Source organism: Scylla paramamosain, chromosome 28 (genome assembly GCF_035594125.1).
Source record: "Scylla paramamosain isolate STU-SP2022 chromosome 28, ASM3559412v1, whole genome shotgun sequence".
NCBI classification, from domain to species: domain Eukaryota; kingdom Metazoa; phylum Arthropoda; class Malacostraca; order Decapoda; family Portunidae; genus Scylla; species Scylla paramamosain.
In genome coordinates this window covers 2,577,501-2,585,000 of record NC_087178.1, presented here as the reverse complement: position 1 = coordinate 2,585,000, position 7,500 = coordinate 2,577,501, and the positions used below count along the sequence as shown (strand labels likewise).

Genomic DNA, 7,500 nt, shown 5'->3' with positions numbered 1-7,500 from the left:
AGTATCAAGTATGGTAATGTCCAATAAGACCCTCCTTTGCCCCATTTTACAACATGCATAACGTGATAAACACACCTTGTCATGACATCACCACCCCTCGCTACCCAGAACTTCCTCATGGTCACCAGCACAACACGCAACACCAAAAAATCCCTAATTCCCCACCAACACCTTCAACACACCGCCTCCGCCGCCCACACCTTCATGGCTGGCACGAGGGACATGCAACCTACCTCAAGCAGGAGCCTCAACAGTCCCAGCGCGCGTCTGCATCAGTCCCTCTTTGATCCTCGAAGAAAACGGAACTCTTTCATATACCACGAATCCGTGTTTGCCAGAAAGGAAATGCAGGAAGGATGAAAAGCAGAAAGAGAAGGAAAGGAGGAGGATGAAACAGAGAAAGAGGAGCAGGAGGAGGAGTAAAGAAGAGAGAGGTAAAATCCTCAAGGGGTGTGACCTAGATGAAGCTCGCGTGCCCCGCTTAAAGGCCAGGGGAGGCAAGGTCAGGGAGGTGGTGGCGGCGGCGGCCCTCCAACACCACCCCCTTTCTCCGCCTGTCATTAGTAGTCGTTTCTTTCTCATTTATTTCTCCCCCGGCGGCGGAAGAACCTGAAGGAGTCAACAGTCTCCCTCACAGCAGAACGCGGCAGCACGGAGAAAGAGGTGGAGGAGGAGGGCAAAGGGGGAAGAGGAAGAGGAAGAGGAGGAGGAGGAGGATAAAGTAAAGGAAGGGACGTGATAGGACCCAGTGGCCCAATTGCGGCAGAGCTGACGGTGTTCATTTTGGTCTTGTGTGTATGTGTGTGTGTGTGTGTGTGTGTGTGTGTGTGTGTGTAATTTACCCACAGCCTTGAGGATTACGTGGCGGCCTCGTGATCTCCTGCTATAACTCTCCCGGACATAGCTTAAGACCTCATATAGCCCGATCTGAGGGTAATACCGAGGCACTTCACTCCCCGCACACCTCATGCTCTTGCTCGGGGAGGACGATAACTGTTCGCTGCTTGCTGAAGACCTCGCCAATCTGAGAGGGGCGCAAACCTCGGCCTGCCAAGTGACGGGCAAGGACGCTACTACTGAGTTTGGCGAGCTGTGTGTGTGTGTGTGTGTGTGTGTGTGTGTGTGTGTGTGTGTGTGTGTGTGTGTGTGTGCGCGCGAGAGAGTCCAATCGTTCCAAGCTCAGGAAGTATCACCTTGACACGCATGGCACAGATACAGAGAGAGAGAGAGAGAGAGAGAGAGAGAGAGAGAGAGAGAGAGAGAGAGAGAGAGAGAGAGAGAGAGAGAGAGAGAGAGAGAGAGAGAGAGAGAGAGAGGAAGAAAATGTTTACTTGCGGACTTTATCACCTGTTGGAGGATACGGGGCAGGTGAGGGAGAGAGGGAAGGAGGGAGGGCGAGGAGGGAGGAAGGGAAGGAGGGAGGGCGAGAAGGGAAACAAGTTAGAACACAGTGAGGCAGGGAACAAAGGTCGACAGAAAAAAAAAAGGAGATGAAAGAAAAAAAGGAACAGAACAGGATATAGAGAGGCAGGAGGAAAGGAAACGGGGGACAGAGGGAAGGGAGAGGACAAGGCGTGGGTAGAGGAAGCCAATGAAAGGAGGGAGAGAAACAGAAACAGGGAGGAACGATATGTAACATGTATGGAAAAGGAGAGAGAGAGAGAGAGAGAGAGAGAGAGAGAGAGAGAGAGAGAGAGAGAGAGAGAGAGAGAGAGAGAGAGAGAGAGAGAGAGAGTGTGTGTGTGTGTGTGTGTGCGTGCGTGTGTAAAATACTAGGAATGCATAACACATGACGAAAGGTGACGCTGGTGTCCGTCACTGAGGCACGAATCCTTTCTGTCCCTCACACACACACACACACACACACACACACACACACACACACACACACACACACTGGCTTTGTGTAATACGGACACTCCATATTTTCTATCTCAGCGAAAACCTGACAAGTTCCCTTCCGTGTACTGTATAAAGGAAGGACCATAACAAGCGCCGCTCTGACTAACTAGGTGGCAGGTAACAAAACACTCGCCAGGGAATTTTTAAACCTCACGATTTTTACGCCACGAAATTTTAAGGTGAAAAAGTAAAGAAAACTACACAGGTACCGTCAAAAAGTATACTAATGAATATTACTTTCTTTTTTTTTTTTCATGCAGATTTTTAAGACATGCCACATATACATCAACTCTTGTACCTCATGTCCACCAGAATAGCTACTGGTACTCGCGGTCTGGTGGTGGTAGTGGTGGCGTACAGCAGCTGACGTGGTGATGAGGTGTACTTCTGGTCGTGTAGTGAAAAATTAACCTCCATTACCTCCTTCACTAGAACCCGGTCTCCTGCTTTACTCCCCTCTCATGCCGCCCCTAAAACTCCCTCAGCGGGTGTCGCAGAATATTCCTGACACGACACGTGAATATTACCCACACGTGCTTCCTCATTCCCTCCAGCACCCCTCCTCGCCTCCTTCGTTCCTGACGTATGTGATGAACTGAATGTTTGCATGGTAGATAACAATTGTATTCATATGTAGAAACTTGATGCGCCACTGTGTGTGTGTGTGTGTGTGTGTGTGTGTGTGTGTAGTCCCTAGTGAGTAGTATGCATATAACCTACGCCTGTCCTTCGTGCCCCGACTACAAGATGCCCCGGGCTCCTCCCTGCGTCTCTCTATGGGCATTATACGAGTACACCTTGTCGCCACGACCACTGCCACTGTCATCACACTAAAATTCCCACCAACTCCAGTACCACCACCAACACTTCCATTGTCACCACTACCACTAGCATTACCACTACCATCATCACTCCTACCAACAACAACAGCAACAACAACAACAAATAGTTAACCTACCCTCACCTTAACTATCATAACAATCACCACTGCTACTATTACAGTCACCACTACCACAACCTCTCCGCAACGACCACAACCACCACTATCAACACTTCCCCACCAAAAACTGACACTTGAATAGGAAGAAGAAGAAGAAGCAGAAACACAGAGGGAGAGCAATCACCAGTAGACCTGTTGTTCCTTAAGAGGCTGTTCGTGGGGATTACAGTAAAAGAAAAAAAGATCGCAGAGATGAAGGCTGCTCCCCACCCATCACTCCTCCCAAAAGGGGTAGACAAAAAAAAGGGGTAATGTTGAGAAACTGCATGGAAATTTTACAAGAAATAAATAAGAACAACCACTGTTGCTACTTATATGACGAGTAAGAGCAAGAGGAGGAGGAGGAGGAGGAGGAGGAGGAGGAGGAGGAGGAGGAGGAGGGTGTTTACTGCATAATCATACAAACACATAACAATCACCTCTCACGAAAGGTCAGCTCCCTCCTCCTCCTCCTCTTCGTCCTCCTCCTCCTCATCCTCTTCCTCCTCCTCCTCCTCCTCCTCCTCCTCCTCCTCCTCCTCCTCCTCCTCCTCCTCCTCCTCCTCCTCCTCCTCTTCCTTTAAAGATAAGAAAAAGGAACAAGAAAAAATGTGACACACCCACTCACGCTCGTTTTGGAAAGGTAATCACGCTATTTTTCTCTTCTTATACAATCTGCAAATTGTGGTGACCCAGAGGCGTGGGCGGGATGGCGTGTGGTGATTGGCGGTGGGTGGTGATGGACGGTGGCGGGCGTGGGTGGGTGGTGCCTGTCATGTGCAGCTTCTAGTGGGTGCATGTGTGGTGTGGTGGGGCAGAAGGAAATGTTGGAGAGAGAACGACAGGGAAGGAGGGAAGGAGAGGAGTGAGGGAGAGTAAGGGAGAGGGAGATGAGAGTGTAAATGAGAGTATTGAATAGTGCAACCCTTTGATCATCTTCCTTCACCTATACTTAGTTGCTCAGCGTGTGTACTGAAGAGGAAAGGAGGAGGAGAAAGAGGAGGAGAAAGGACAGGACTAGGATACAAGGAGGAGGAGGACAGGGATGAGGAAGAGGAAGGACATGACTAAAGCCCATATTCTGAAACATTTCTGCGCCGCACCTCCATTTCTTTCAAAAGGCTCCAATTGAAGCTACACGAGGTTTTAAGGGTGTTTTTACGGATGTAATGACAGACCACATTAGGAGGAGGATAAAAACTCTTGAGAACGTGGCTAATCATCTCTGTGGCCTTTGAAAATAGTGGTGGTGAGAGACCAAAGCGTTTCTGAATGCGGACCAAAAAAAGGAGGAGGATAGGAACAAGGAAGAGAATAAGGGGAATAAGAAGAAGGGACAGGGAGGAGGAGGAGAACAGGAATAGAAAAACCAGAGAAAAGAAAACAAAGACGGAAAGGTCAAAGATAGCATCAACATGTGGGAAAGAAAGAGAGATAAGAGAAAAGAAAGAAATTTATAAAAGAAGTGAGGGAAAGGACAACACGAACATGAAAATACATAAATATTGAATAAACGTGTAAGAAGTGGGAGACTGCGTCTTTTCAGAAATGGAATAATAATAATAATAATAATATTAATAACAACAACAACAACAACAACAACAACGACGACGACCACGACAACGACAACAACAACAACAACAACAACAACAACAACAACAACAACAACAACAACAACAACAACAACAACAACTACAACAATAGTAATAATAACAATGATAATAATGATAACAACAATAATGATAATAACAATAATAATAATAATAATAATAATAATAATAATAATAATAATAATAATAATAATAATAATAATAATAATAACAATAATACTCATCCTACTATTACTACTTCTGCTTCTTCTACCACTACCTACATACAAAACCAACACCAACACAACAAAATAAAAATTCAAAAAAGAAATTAAATAAAAAATGAATAAAAATACTCGATGAAAAATATGAGAGAGAGAGAGAGAGAGAGAGAGAGAGAGAGAGAGAGAGAGAGAGAGAGAGAGAGAGAGAGAGAGAGAGAGAGAGAGAGAGAGAGAGAGAGAGAGAGAAAAAAATATATATATATATATATAAAACAAAAATGGACAAAAGCTCAAAATTCCGTAAAAACGATAAACTTTTGCGAGGAGGGCGAGGCTCGTGCTTGGAAGTCCTCAGGCCCTGAGCGTGGCCACTGGACTGTGAGGCCAGAGATGGTATTGGTATGTGTGGCCACTAAGAGAGAGAGAGAGAGAGAGAGAGAGAGAGAGAGAGAGAGAGAGAGAGAGAGAGAGAGAGAGAGAGAGAGAGAGAGAGAGAGAGAGAGAGAGAGAGAGAGAGAGGAGATTATTTAATCTATAACTTCTAACAAAGAAGGAATAGTAATAAAATAAGGAAATTACACACACACACACACAGAGAGAGAGAGAGAGAGAGAGAGAGAGAGAGAGAGAGAGAGAGAGAGAGAGAGAGAGAGAGAGAGAGAGAGAGAGAGAGAGAGAATTAATCGAATCCTTTAATCTGTACCTCACAACTGACTTTGACATTTTTCACAGTGAGGTTAGCATAGTTTGGGTTCCACAGGTGTTGCCAGGTAGCCGTCACCAGGAACTCCCGAACTGATGCGTGGGTTGTGGATACTGACTGCCTATATATATTTTTTCTCTCTTCCTTTCCTTATTTTTCCTCCTCCTCCTCCTCACTCCCCATTAGGTTCCCCCGAAAGCAAATGAAGATAAATGGTGAGATGAGCGCCCCGAGGTAAGCCTGGAATAAATCGCCTTTTACATCACCGCGAAAATTAATTACCTGCGAGATCCATAAGGGAAAAAAAGGAGAAGAGGAGATGAGGGGTTAACTTTATGACTCTATCTTAAGCCTGGGTACTGCGACGCGAGAGAGAGAGAGAGAGAGAGAGAGAGATGAGAGAGAGAGAGAGAGAGAGAGAGAGAGAGAGAGAGAGAGAGAGAGGAGAGACGAGCTGGAGTTAGATACAAAGTGTTAATAGTGTTTATATTAGATGCGGTGATGGTGGAGGTGATGGTGGTGGTGGTGGTGGTGGTGGTAGTGGTGGTGGTAGTGGTGATGATAGCATTACCTTGAGCAAGCGCAAGAGAGATCAAGGGAGTATTATTGTATCTTCCTGCTTAGCCTGCGGGGCGTGGAGGGCCTGGGGGCTGGGGTGGCACCATTATCGACGCCACAACCTCGTCTTCTCCCAGCGTATGCCGCACCTCACGCACATGTTAGAAAATTCAACCCCACATCGCCTGTCTAATACTAGTTTCCTCTTCCACCCTGATCCTGACACTCCGGCCAGTGTTCTGAAATGCTTTGTTCTCTCATCAGGATTATTTGTAAAAGCCACACACAAAAGTGCTCGAGCTCTCACGGATATTTCGTTTTTCATTAATGACGCAGATCTCTTGTTAAGCTGTCTCTACACTCATGGAAACAATCCCTGAAAGTCCCCTAAAAAGAAAACTTTCACTACAGCCTGTCAAAAATATGTGAGATGAAACGCCGAAGTGTCTAAGAATGAATCTGTGCACCTCCATCTTAGCCTTACGCAGATCGTCACTAAGCCTGTGTACATGAAAACGCACGCACACAAACTGAACGTGTTTCTTTCATAAGAAAATAACAATACAAGGGAAGCTGCAAGAAGCCATAAACGCATGACTGCCCCGCTGTATAACACACTCGCCTATATAAAACTATCATTCTCGTCCATAATTATGGCTAGTCTTCTTTTAAAGTTCGCCCGTGACTCAGGACTAACTTAAATGAAATTATTCCGGTTATCTTTCACAGTACTGGGGAACCAATTTTTCCTATTTTTAATCAAAATTTACCATACCTGAACCTGTTAATTCTAGTTATATACTGATTACTAACCTCAAGGAGTTTGTTTAGTAATTCTTTCCGCCTGAGTGTCTTATCAGCCTACAAACAGTACACAGCGCGAGGCCTCTCTCTTTCTCCCTACACATCAGCATCGGCCTGAAGACATATAGTTGGGTTAAGGATTCCTGGCATGGGTAATTCTTCTTGCCAATTAGTCTGATAAAGGTTGACTTATCGGCAGGTGAAGAAGGATGGCCGGCTACGCGCCACGCCTCGCTGGGTGTCGTCGCCTCTCTACCTTCCCTGCGTACGGAGACAGATGAAGGCCAAGGTGAATCCCAAGCGGCCTAGTATGAACGAGAGGATTTGGCCAGTTTTCAGATTTACAGTCGTGCACAGACACATCTAGCACCTCACACATTACCTCTCTCTCTCTCTCTCTCTCTCTCTCTCTCTCTCTCTCTCTCTCTCTCTCTCTCTCTCTCTCTCTCACACACACACACACACACACACACACACACATCACTCCTTATCACCAACTTTTGAGACGAATGTGGATGTTTATTGGGATCCAGGATTTTCTTCCCGTTAGATTTCACTCAGATTTGTTCTCTCCCTCAAAGAGGTTTCCGTCAGTTGGCGGAGGTACTGTGGCGTTTTGTGAGTGTTGTGGTAACTTACAGTGGCTCAGCCTCATAAGTATGTGTACATTGTTTCTTTGTCTTCTAACAGGTGATGTTCTGGTATAGCTATGCACACCCCAATTCTGATACAGTAGACGAG

General features: G+C 46.1%; 1 protein-coding gene across 1 annotated transcript in view; it reads right to left on the bottom strand.

Annotated features, from left to right (window-relative positions):
* LOC135114696 (neprilysin-1-like) overlaps positions 1 to 7,500 on the bottom strand; it is a 66,951-nt gene that overhangs the window by 58,014 nt on the left and 1,437 nt on the right. The window lies entirely within an intron of this gene.